The sequence below is a fragment of the Ascaphus truei genome, chromosome 4, assembly GCF_040206685.1.
Source record: "Ascaphus truei isolate aAscTru1 chromosome 4, aAscTru1.hap1, whole genome shotgun sequence".
NCBI classification, from domain to species: Eukaryota; Metazoa; Chordata; class Amphibia; order Anura; family Ascaphidae; genus Ascaphus; species Ascaphus truei.
The window spans coordinates 134,151,489-134,165,857 of NC_134486.1; positions in this window are offsets into that span (position 1 = coordinate 134,151,489).

The following is a 14,369-nucleotide window of genomic DNA, read 5'->3' on the forward strand; positions in this document are numbered from 1 at the left end:
GGGTATCCCTCCCAAATAGTTGGCCACAAGTGTGATTACTATTGTTTTCAGGTGATTGCCTAAATTGACGACGTCAGCATTTCAGAATTTAACCACTACACTGCCATGTCCCAACCCAAAAATAATGACACACACTGTAATTGACAAGAAAATTATATTACATGGATTCACTCCTTCCATGGTCTCTCCCACATATACCCCAGAAAAATAAGGGGACATACATGAAGCTCAGGGGACCATCATTGCCTTAGCGTGTAAATGAACATATATAAAAATGAATGCTTACGTTTGCTTTAATAATACTGTCAATGAGCATGGGGTCCTCGGAGCTGAACAGCATTGGTTTCAGGTCCGGGGACCCCCTTCTTCAGGAGTTACAGGCCCCTTTATGGGGTGCCGGTATCCCCTGCTGAATGTACATTTCCCGGCCACGTGACGCGGAAGCTTTAAAATTACAGTGGATACCGGCACCCCATAACGGGGCCTGTAACTCCAGAAGTAGGGGTCCTCAGACCTGAAACCAATGCGGTTCAGCTCGGGAGACCCCCTGCTCATGTACACTATAATTAAAATGTATTTATTTAGTGTACGATCGCCTGTAACAGTCTTGCATGGAGATAGCAAATGTCCATGCAAATGTTACAGGCGGCTTTTTTTTTCTATCAGCTAGCTAACGGAGAGGTTCAGAACGCTAGCAGGGGGGAAAAAAGCAAACCGTACACTGTGGCAGTTTTGAGCTATTTAGAGCAGGTACGTTAAAAAATGGCCTCAAGGCCTTAGTGCAGGCCTGCACAACTCCAGTCCTTGAGGGCCGCAAACAGGCCAGATTTTTAGGCTATCCCTACTTCAGCACAGCTGGCTCAATTAGTGGCTCAGTATGACTGAGCCACTAATTGAGATACAGAAAATAAGGGGGAGCACAGGGTGAGGATCCCTACTGTAGTATGTTTAGCCTCTAAATGGTGAAAGTGGGTGTAGTGAAAATATACAAAAACACTTACACGGCCTTGTGTAAATGCTTTCCCATCAAGGTATCTTTACGTTTTTCTTTTTTCTTTCCTCTGCTGGAAAGGTTTTCCTTCTTCCTTCTCTTCAGGTCTTGTTCTCTTCTTGCGTTCGCCGACCACTTGCAGTGGTAGTTTCCCCCTCAGAGCAAAATGAACATAAAAACAGATATGTGAGGGAAAAGATAAAAACACAGACTATGATAAAAAAAAGGCAGCCAAAGCTGCAATCACTCACACGGGCAAGTGTGAGTGCAATCCTGGGGGGGATGGTATCTTATCTTGCTTCTGGGATATCAGCGTTTAAATGACATGGGGATGGTACATAAATAATAAAATGTGTATACAGGATAATACTCACGGCCTCGTGTGAGCAGGCACACATAAAAATATCCTTTTGTTCTATTTGGGTTCCCAGTGTTAACTCCCAAAAGTGGGAAGTATAACAGGTAGCCCCTCCTTGGTGATGATGTGGAAATGAAAAAAGTCCGAGTTAAAACAGACTGCAGTTTATTTAGCCATACGTGGCACTTAAAAACATATCATGAAGTTAGATATAAAACCAGCAACATGGAAACAACCAGAAAATACCCAGAAAATAAAGATAAATAGATAAAAAGATCAGCCAGTCACTCGGAGATGGATCGTGAGTCCGTGGGGTGCAGCTAACAGTGTCCGCGTCCGGAAATAGCGCTGCTTCCTCTGGATTAACTCCTTGACGGTGGCTGTGTAGGTACAAAATTGCTTAGTAGAAAGAGCAACGCGTTTCGCCCGTTTATGGGCTTCCTCAGCCTCCGTCTGAGGACCATGAGGAAGCCCATAAACGGGCGAATCGCGTTGCTCTTTCTACTAAGCAATTTTGTACCTACACTGCCACCGTCAAGGAGTGAATCCAGAGGAAGCAGCGCTATTTCTGGACGCGGACACTGTTAGCTGCACCCCACGGACTCACGATCCATCTCCGAGTGACTGGCTGATCTTTTTATCTATTTATCTTTATTTTCTGGTTATTTTCTGGTTGTTTTCAGGTTGCTGGTTTTATATCTAACTTCATGATATGTTTTTAAGTGCCACGTATGGCTAAATAAACTTTAGTCTGTTTTAACTCTGACTTTTTTCATTTCCACATCATCACCAAGGAGGGGCTACCTGTTATACTTCCCACTTTTGGGAGTTAACACTGGGAACCCAAATAGAACAAAAGGATATTTTTATGTGTGCCTGCTCACACGAGGCCGTGTGAGTATTATCCTGTATACACATTTTTATTATTTATGTACCATCCCCATGTCATTTAAACGCTGATATCCCAGAAGCAAGATAAGATACCATCCCCCCCAGGATTGCACTCACACTTGCCCGTGTGAGTGATTGCAGCTTTGGCTGCCTTTTTTATCATAGTCTGTGTTTTTATCTTTTCCCTCACATATCTGTTTTTATGTTCATTTTGCTCTGAGGGGGAAACTACCACTGCAAGTGGTCGGCGAACACAAGAAGAGAACAAGACCTGAAGAGAAGGAAGAAGGAAAACCTTTCCAGCAGAGGAAAGAAAAAAGAAAAACGTAAAGATACTTTGATGTGAAAGCATTTACACAAGGCCGTGTAAGTGTTTTTGTATATTTTCACTACACCCACTTTCACCATTTAGAGGCTAAACGTACTACAGTAGGGATCCTCACCCTGTGCTCCCCCTTCTTTTCTGTATCCCTGTACTAACAAGGATCCTGGATAGATCCTATTGGGGTCAGAGTCACAGGACGAGACGACGAAACTGAGGGGACCCTTGTATACGATTTCAAGGTCGTTATTATATGTTTATTTGTCCCCGGTTATACATCCTTCAGGGAGCGCTGGGGTTTTTTCCCCCTGAGCCACTAATTGAGGCAGCTGTGCTGATTTAGGGATATCCTAAAAACCTGGCCTGTTTGCGGCCCTCGAGGACTGGAGTTGTGCAGGCCTGCCTTAGTGCATCGCGTCCCCGGCTTCACTTTTTAACGAACCTGCTTTTTGTCCAAATCAGAACGCAAAGCCTTTGATCTTAGTGCATAGCCCCCTATGTGTCTAGTAGCTGGCACAGTGCCTGAAATAGCAAGTCACTATCATAGATTAGACCCTTTGTTTAAGGTCTCAAAGTGGCAGTGTCAAATTACTATAATAGTGTATGTAGATCATTACTTGAATTCCCTCCTTGGCAAGAGAGAGGAATAAGATGGTGTAGGGCTGTGAATGGTAAGTCTCATCCGATATTGAGGTGAGGTTCTTGCTCTATATAGGAGTAGTCAGGCTTCACTATATATGAGGAATTAACAGATTGCTGCAGCTATGATATAAATCAGTTCTGAACCTCTATAGTGGGGATTCAGATCGCATTGTACACTGGCGACACACTTTATTAAAGTGCGGCCAGTTCCGCAAGCCGGGAGATTTCCCGGCTTGCTAGTGGCATCCCCTCGGCGTGCCGCGCGTCACCGATGCGCGGTCACGCATCATCGGGTGCCTGCGCCCCCTGCACGCGCGTCCAGGGCTCCCCGAGGGAGCCCTGGTGTCCCACGATGTGGGGGACGGCGGCAGGGGGTTCCGGGGGACCCGGCGGACCCGGAGAGGAGAGGGGGAAGCCCCGATCGGCGGGCCTCTCCTCCGAGGCTTCGGCGCGCGCCCGGGACATCCCGGCGCGCGCCAGGTTACTGTCGCGGCCGAGACCGGGAAAATGCTCGAATAAACTCGGCCGCGACAGTATTGTTTGGCTGACGGAGGTACTACCTGCATGCGAGCTGCTGTTGTAGCAATGCTGCTAACTTGTGAAAGTTCCTCTGAATAGCCTCCAGTGGGTATTAGAAGGAGAGCGCAATGTAAGCTATCAAGCTATACCGATGGCGTTACGAGCCATTCACCTCAAAATCGCAGCCATAATGAAAGTAACAGAATACAAACAGATACAAGTGCGCAACTATATACCTCTAGTGTAAAATATTTTATATGCATCCACTGCATCTTTGCACTGCACTTTGACAAACGCGTCAGAGTTCTTTCTCAAGATGATCTTTTCTTTTTAATAATATGTCTTTGCTGTTCATTGTTGTACATAAAATTTTTGCACTGAAAATCGGCATCCAGCTTCCGCTTTACTTCCTGCTTCCGAAACGCACGAGGCACCTGTTGGCACGCTGTGCACCGCCATCTTTCTCCCTATCCAGGGTGATCTCCTACTTCACATATGTCGGGCTGAGAGCATGCCAGAACCAGAAGGACCGTATGTACAAGTGTCGTGAGTACTTGTCTTTGACACTGTATTTTATTCTTATGGTCTAGCTCTGAGGGCTGTTGGAGTTATTATTTAGATATGGGTCAGGGTCCCTAGTTTATTTAGGTTCCCTTGACATCCCTTTACTTTGAGCACTGGCAGAGAAGACTCTTCTCTATCTATCCCTATACTGAAGTACTGTACTGTAGTATTGTAAGTATAGTATGATACAGGTAAGTATGGCACAATTTTTTTCTTTCCTAATAGTCAGAGTATACAGTAGTTCCAGTATAGACTAGTTTGACAGTGCTACAGTAACTGAATACTGTAGTCCAATATGGAGTAGCTACTGTATACAGTACACAATGCCATAATACAGTATGCACCTACAGTACAGTAACTGCTCATTTTTTTTCTTTCTAAAGAGAGCAGCACCAGCAATCTGGTTACAAAGTGTTTAACAGTAGTCAGAGTATACAGTATTTCCAGTATAGACTTATTTGACAGTACTAACAGCGTTCTGTAGTCCAATATGGAGTAGCTACAGTATACAGTACACAATGCCATAATACAGTACAGTATGCACCTAACTGCTCAATTTATTGCTTTCCAGAGAGAGCAGCACTAGCCATCTGGTTCCAAACTATTTAACAGTAGTCACAGTATACAGTAGTTCCAGTATAGACTAGTTTATCAGTACTACACAGCACACAATGCCATAATACAGTATGCACATAACTGCACTCATTTTTTGTTTTCTTGTTTTTTCAGAAAAAAAGGATGGACTGGGGAGAGGGGGAGTGTCGTCTACAGTCTGTGAACTGTTTGTACAGTTAAGTGTACAGTATCTAAACTGCAGTAATGATGTACACAAAACCTCTCCTCTCTCAATGAACTACTGTACTATACACAGAATGAGGAAGAAGATAAAGACGGAAAAAATTATATTACTATATATATGTATATATTATTATATATTATATATTATTAATTAATATTATTATCAATGTGCATTATTCATGATTATCCACCGGCCCTCAATTTCCATCTGACAGAAGAACTTAATAAAGACTGCATTATGTATTATTCATGATTATTTTTATATTTGTTTTTTTGGTTCCTGATAAAATAAAATAAATATTTATTTACATTCTTGCTAATCATAATCATTGACAACAACCCCCCCCCCCACACACACCTACAGTACACCAAAGAAAAAGAAAGAATGACAAAACAACATGAATAAGATAATGTTTTTTTAACTCTCAATTCTCACAGTGCTGTGCAAATCAGATTTACATATCAAATTTGAGAAGGGATTTTCCAAAGCGTTACCGTAAACAAAGCCTCAAAGGGTTGGGGGGGTTGGGCGAGTCATGCGCAGTAATCAGCTAGCTCCCATCTCAAAGAGGATTACACGCAGGCGCAGTGAGGTGACGCTCAGCTAGGAACGAATTAAAAACACAATGGCAAGCTTCAGAAAATGAATGACTCTGTAGCGGTGTCTGTCGATAAGAGTTTCAAATCCTTAAGCGAGCCTTGTGTGTGTGCGTGGGGGAGGGGGGTACAGGGTACAGCTGCATGAAGTTCAAAGAAAATAACATAATTTCAAAAAGCAGTTCATCAAAATAATATGATCCCTACACTCCCAAATACAATACTGTTCATATAAAGTACACAAATCAACCATGTGAAGTCAAACGCACAGGGTCGCAGTCAAAAGCTACAGCACAGATTGAATATCGTAATATCAAGATGGTTTTTGCAGGCTTATGGAGAAAATAAAAATAAAAAATGAGGAGAAAATAAAAAAAATATATTTTTTTTTTTGGTCACTCACTCAAGTAAGCAGTGGTGAATTTACATGCGCATGCAGTAGTAATCATCAACTATCAAGCAGGAATGTGATTGAAACCAGAAAGACACACATTCAAAGGAATGGTGTGGGAGAGGTGTACTGCACTGTAGATAAGATAAGAAGTTGAAATACTGCAGTAAATTATCCTGTGTGTGTGTGGGGGCGAGTGAGGGGAGAGCGCTGTATATGCCGAAATGTGATACTGTTACAGTACTGTACACACCTATGCGTTTCAACAATTTTCAAATGAGACATACTGTACAGCACTGCAAATGCATGTATAAATATGCAAATTTACAATTACTGCACGTGCACACGCAGACTGCGTACTGACGCAGGTTGAACTGCTAAAGTATTAGACTTCGAAGACAAAAGCTCGTGAACGCCCCCCTGAGTTTTTAGACGGTATTGCAGTATTGCAGACAGCGATAATAAAATGCTAATATTACGAGCGCCAAAATAACACAATTCACTCCGGACCAAAAAAAAACAAACGCATCTGCCCGCGATTTTCCGAGCGCCGCGGATACGGCCGCATTAGGATAAAGGTGGCCGCCCTGTATGCCTGGCAGACCTATATTTAAATTTCAGATGGGAAAAGGTTTGGTTAATTGGACAGGTCTCAGCTGCCTCGTTAAGGGGCTTTAAAAACTCAGTCTGCACACACATGCCTGGCTGTCTGAACCAGTGAGAGACTGGAACGCTGGAGGAAAACTCCTTGCTACAAGGTCTGTCTTTTCCTATTATATATCGTTACTTATTGCTACTCTGGACTTTAAACATCCCTTGTGGGAAAAAGGGCAAAGCCCTGCTCAGTACTTATTTTCTGCTTGTTCGCATATGCTGAAAAGAAGCTGTATGATTTTTATATGCGATATTTAGAGGCTGAATAAACAAGCCTATTCTAAGAAATATATTACCGATTGTGTGTATAACAGTAAATAAAAAGTATCATTAGTAGAACGATATACGCATAGACTCCTTATTTCACTCAGATTAAATAATGTATGCTGAGATAGGAGATAAATGTGTAATTCAGTGAAGATGGTAATACCATCAGGGAGCCAGAGCGAGATGAACAATACACCTATTAAATTTGAATTGCAAAGTAAACTTAATACAAAATATTGTCAGTACTGACTTAATTAGCAATAGGTGTGATTGAGAATTAGAATTAAACCATATCCACCCTGTGATGAAAAAAAGGGGATGGTAGACTGCCTTCTAATATATATCAAGGGAGGTACATTTAAATACCCTGGTAGGGATTAGGTAACAATAGCTTCCCCTGACGAAGCCCAAGTGGAGAAACACGTAGGGCCAGCGTTATTGGAGCAGAGAGAGACACGCCGAGATACCAAGCAGAGAGACAATCTCACGGAGCTATGGCAGTGATTTCCTGCACTGACAGACACCAAAACCCGCGAGAGCCGAGCCGCGTCATACCGCGTCATACCACGTGATACGGAAGAAATCGTGGACGCGAGGAGGACTGGTAATCGGCGCTTCTATACACGAGTGTGAGAGACTCGCTAAATCACTCTCTACTGCCCTAAATTCACTCACAGAATGTGAGTTGACTACCTGTTTTTATTGTTAGTTTATTTTTATATTAAAAAGGTTTTACACATTTTGTTCCTCCTGGTATTCCCTTCCCATCCTCCCTTATGAGATCCATCCATAGAGAAAAGTGGTTTTAAAGACCATCCGTGATTGCTGCAGCTGTTGCTGAGTCCTGGGGACAAGCATTCAAAAGATCCAGAGGCCAAGGAGAAAAGCTGCAGTAGCTGAGTTTGTAAGTCCCATAGAGGATTAAAGGCTTACTAATCCCTTACCTTAATATAGTCTGATTATAACCAGATATACTGCCCTATGATTTCTTTTTGTGTTTCTTCTCTTCCCTGTCTTATTTGCGCCTAGGTCACTCTTCTACATACCTTCAAGGCGGCGATTGTGGAGCCGCAGACCTAATTCGGCTGCAGTTTGTAGGGATAGTTGTATTCCAGGGTATGTACCTTATTTAGAGATTGTATTGGCTTAATAGGTGGTGTGTATATTATCTCTCCACTTAAACATATTGTTAAGATTTGCGCTGTTTGTTTCTTGTCTGTATATTTTTCCACTACACATTTAGCAGCATTTCTTAACAGAGTTTATCAATGGCCACAGCTATGGACCATGATTCCATATTTTATATGAGGAAACATAGAGGTACTAATACAGAAGATATATTTTCAGACGATATAAGATTAGATAGTGTTGCAGGTGATGATGAGGATCTAGACTCCGTATTTCTTAAATTGGAGAGACAAATGGTCAAAGATATTAAAGCATATTGAGAAGTCATTACATTAGAGCAATATATTGCGTTGGATAGGATCCCAAGAGGTTAAAGGATATTTAAAGACCCCACCTCAGACCAAGATGATACAAAATTTATGAAAGAGTGAAATCATATCTTAGATAAGGCATCCATTGAATTGATGAAATTATTAATCCAGCAAAGAAATAAAAGTCTAGCTATATTAGAGACAGACATTGTGACCATAGAAAGTAAATTGAACAGTCTGGATAAAACTGAAAAACACAAAGACATTGAGAAAAAAGTTAAATTAAGAACAGATAAAATTGAGAAAGACACAAAATTATCTAAACAAAGGAAGTGTAGAAGAGATAAAGAGGACTACATAAATAATTGCTATAGATCATGGAAAACAAATCAGAAAGAGACCAAACAAGATAATAAAGGGTATAATTCAAATGATGCACAACAGGGACATCCAAATGTAGATGGAAATAGATATATTGGTCCAAATACCAACAAATACTATCACAAAGACAACAGATACTGGAATAAGAATAAATACCATCAGGATAGGGACAGACGAGGGTCAAGCAACCACAGAGGTGGCAATTATAGCTGGAAAGGGTACAATGGCAAACAGAACACAAGACAGGAATATTACCCTAGAGAGAGAGAAAGAGAAGAGGTGTTTGAGGATGAGGTAAAACCATCTACTTCAGCATCCTCTTCTTTTTTAGAGAGGAAACAACAAAGAGAGAAACCAGGAGAGACACAAAAGATTCAGTCACAAGTTAGGGAAGAGAACAAATCAAACACCCCACAAAAAAGGAAGATAGAAAGTCCACAAAAAGAGGAAAGAGAGGAGGGACAAAAGCCCGCGAAAAAACAAACCACATAGAGTGTGATATGAAGGGAATATTTAATTTAAGTGATATTGTCTTAACTAAGGAACAAACTAGTGTACTTCAGAAAGGTTTGGCATTTGCGCCAACCAATAAAATCAATACATTTAACACATATATTGATATTAGTAAATTTGCCCGGAACTTAACGCTTAAAAAATATTTCCTAAAACAGAACATTACTCACGAAGTAACAACAAACAACGTCACAACATGTGAAAGATTTGTACATTCTTCTTGTAAAAAAAGTTCAATTTTCTATCCTAGCTACCTAAAGGGAGGACATATAGATACATTCACCAAACTGGTACAAGAAGATATAGAAAAACTTGGGAGAGATAAAAAAATCAGAACTACTAAAAATCTGACAAAAAAGGAGTTAGATGCAGTTAACGAACTCTCGGACAGAAATGACATCGTCATAAAACCAGCAGACAAGGGGGGGGGGGTGGCGATCTTAAATCGAATTAATTATGATAAGGAATCTCATAGATTGTTGGGAGATGTGGTCACGTATAAAATACTACCAAATAATCCCACTGACCAATTCAAATGAGAATTGTTAGAATTACTAAATGAAGGATATAGAGATGGAATCCTTGATAGATCAGAATGGGAATACCTTAACATTGAATCCCCAAGGATTCCAATTTTTTACCACCTACCAAAACTCCATAAAGATGCCACCAATCCCCCCGGACGCCCGATAGATTCGGGAATAAAATCTCTAACTGCAAACCTCTCAGGTTATATCGATACGTTCCTAAAAAATTCAGTAAGGAAGCTAAAATCTTATATACAGGACAGTATTCAAATATTAAATATCATTCAGAATATGGTGAGGAGTGAGACATACGTACTAGTTACGTGTGACGTTATCTCTTTGTACACGGTCATAGACCATAAACATGGGTGTAATGCAGTAAAAGAAGTCCTCACACAAAGTGGGGAGCTCGACAAACTACAGATCAAATTTATAGTGGACTGTATACATCATATACTAACCCACAACTATTTCTGGTACGACAACCAATACTACCTGCAAATTAGGGGAACTGCCATGGGTACCAGATTTGCTCCAAATTATGCCAACATCCTCATGGGCATGTGGGAGGACAACTACATCTGGTCGGGTCATGAATATGGAGCAAATCTGGTATCCTGGCACAGATATATCGACGATATATTATTTGTATGGGATGGCATTATAGAGCTACTTGATATCTTCCTAGCACAGCTAAATAATAATCCCTACAACTTAAAATTCACCAACAAATACAGTCATGATAGTATAGAGTATCTGGATTTGACACTATATGTCTCCAATGGAGTATTGGAAACTAAGACATTTGTAAAAGAAGTAAACTGTCATAATTTCCTAATGGGGGATAGTGGACATCTAGATAGATGGATTGACAACATTCCCCTAGGTCAACTGCAAAGGGTGCGTAGGAATTGCACACAGGAACACACATATCACGAACAAGCACATGAACTGATGGAGAGGTTTACTGAAAGAAAAAATAAGAAAGAAGTGGTAGAAGAAGCATACCACAAAGTTACTCAGATGGAAAGATCAGAATTAATGTCATATAAACAGAATAAGGATACAGGCAGGAAAGGAGAAAAAGATAAAATCTCTGTACCATTCGTTACCAGATATAATGATTCTTCTAAACACATCAGAAGAATATTCCACAAACATTGGAACATTTTACACCAAGATCCAATATTGCAGCAAATACTGCCAGCAAAACCTGAAATAATATTCACGAAGGCCCCAAATCTAAAACAAAAACTGTCCCCAAGTTGTTTAAGGAAAGAATGTGTTAAACCGGTGAATGTTACAAATGTTTTTTTCAAATGAAAGACATGTAGAGGTTGTAAGCTAAACTCCAACACACAGAAATCTTTCAAAAAAGTGAAATCAGAAGTAACACAAGTAGAGTTTGAAATAAAAGACTTTATAGATTGCAACTCAAATTATGTTATTTACATGTTGCAATGTCCATGTAACAAGCAGTACATAGGGAGAACAACAAGAAAACTGAAGTTGAGGGTAGCAGAGCACATAAAGAACATAGAGCGAGGCTTCATGCAACACAGTGTATCGAAACATTTCAAAGAACACCATGACCAAAATCCAAATGGTTTAAAAAAATTTGGAATAGACAAAATACATCCAAATTGGAGGGGAGGGAACCAGGTCATAAAAATCTCAAGGCAGGAAACGTTTTGGATCTATACCATGAAAACGTTAATACCTAATGGCATGAATATAGACATTGACCTAGGATCTTTTCTAAAGGAATAACACACAATCCTATGCTCTTTCTGTGCTCCCAACATCAACTCCAGACTATGTACTCATTGACAACAGGAGTGCACTATAGATTATCTACATGTATAGATGTCTGACATAAGGGCTGCTGCTTATTATATGACTCACGATCTCGGAGTCTCCGATTGTGTCTGCGAATAATTATGTCTGTATAAATGGATAATATCAACATTATTGTTGTTAGAGGGTATAGACTTTATATAGTCTTCTATGACCGACATGAATGATTCGTCTAAAATATACTTTATGAATCATACTTCTAGTCTTATGTTTATCCAAAATGTTATAACACCTCTTGTTCAAATAATTAGATTATACAGTCCATAAATACTATTTCATCAGTTCTGTGCTTATTATATCATCAGTATGTTTGCTGTTAATTAACATCAATATATGACATAAGGTCACTAACTAATTAATTACTATCATGCTATTTAATAAGACAACTATCTATGTCAATGACATTATCCAGAATACAACAACCTGTATACAAATGACTGTATTTAACTCTTATATCCATGTATATGTATTTGTTCCCCTTGGTCTGTCTTATAAGGACATACAAACTCCAGGTGTACATATGCCCACTGTATGATGTATCTGTCCTTTGGTCCATAATTAATCTTGTCCAGTGTCGATATTGCTAATACTTATATAAGAATAGACAATCATAAAAATAATTGAACAGAATTTCTTTATTGTATATTAATGTTACAGTATAGGTATGATTAAGTATGTTTTGATGTACAATATATAGAGGATTGTCTCTGTATTGCTTTTGTATTGTTAATAGGTATGTGATTACGTTAGAGAGTTTATTTTTTATTTACATTATAAATTCAGGTATATATGTCCCAACACAAAAGAAACACTATACACACGGGTTCTGATACACTATGATCCTAATATATAAGGATTATATTTAAAATTTAGTTTGTCCTAAGGTTTGTATTATTCACTATTTAATTAAACGAAATTAATTTAGACACAATTTGGTTGACACAATATGGACCATATCACGAGTATATATAGACAATATCGTTTATATTGTTCATACTATTTCTATTGTTTATATCTACTGTATGCAGTTAAAATGTGTTACCAAATAGTTGAGTTATGTGTATATACATACATAGTTCTACTAGTATATTTAGGTGTATATATGAATATATAATTAAAATGATCTCCCTCCCCTACATATTTGGGTGATCTCTCTCCCTCATATAAATATTACTATAATCCATTCCAGTGATATAACACTCTTTAATGTTAACAACGAGTTACTTGATCCAATAGCATACTAATTATAGTCCCCTTTATAAATATCTACTTTTATTAAAGTTAACAAAATTCTGGATCTAGGTGAATGGTTAAAAATGAATTTAATTATGTGTAAGGAGACTAATAATCACATTTCTATACACAAATCGCACAAAGTCCCCCCCATAAATCCTATGGATGTAGGGAATTTAAGTACAAACATTAGTATTATCTTATTATATGAGTCCCTTTATTCCATAGATCAATATCAATCAATATGAGACTTACACATGAATTGAACGATTAAGATGCACATCAATTAAGAATATTCTTATAAGTCCCTAAATAATTCAATAGTGATTATATGTTGTATTGCACAATTAACAGTCATACAATGTAATATGTAAACATATGAATTACTGAACTGAAGTGTGTATATAATTGTATATTGATTCGTACAGTCTTTCTCTCTTACTTAAGGAAAGTTTATGTATATGGTCCATAATACGTTTTGATCCTGTTTTATTAATCAATTATGTTTTAGCCAATCAATCAAGGGAGGTACATTTAAATACCCTGGTAGGGATTAGGTAACAATAGCATCCCCTGACGAAGCCCAAGTGGAGAAACACGTAGGGCCAGCGTTATTGGAGCAGAAAGAGAGACGCCGAGATACCAAGCAGAGAGACAATCTCACGGAGCTATGGCAGTGATTTCCTGCACTGACAGACACCAAATCCCGCGAGAGCCGAGCCGCGTCATACCGCGTCATACCACGTGATACGGAAGTAATCGTGGACGCGAGGAGGACTGGTAATCTGCGCTTCTATACACGAGAGTGAGAGACTCACTAAATCACTCTCTACTGCCCTAAATTCACTCACAGAATGTGAGTTGACTACCTGTTTTTATTATTAGTTTATTTTTATATCAAAAAGGTTTTACACATTTTGTTCCTCCTTGTATTCCCTTCCCATCCTCCCTTATGAGATCCATCCATAGAGGAAAGTGGTTTTAAAGACCATCCGTGATTGCTGCAGCTGTTGCTGAGTCCTGGGGACAAGCATTCAGAAGATCCAGAGGCCAAGGAGAAAAGCTGCAGTAGCTGAGTTCGTGAGTCCCATAGAGGATTAAAGGCTTTGAATTATTTTACCTGTGTAAGCGCATCCCTTACCTTAATATAGTCTGATTATAACCAGATATACTGCCCTATGATTTCTTTTTGTGTTTCTTCTCTTCCCTGTCTTATTTGCGCCTAGGTCACTCTTCTACATATATATATATATATATATATATATATATATATATATATATATATTTAGAATACAAACAAGACTGCGTCTATAAGTGGATATAAATATTTAGCTAAATATTGCACGTATATAAGAAATGCCCATAAAATTATGGGCTATTTAAATAATGACGTGATTACTAGATGATGAAAAAGCAAATTAGATA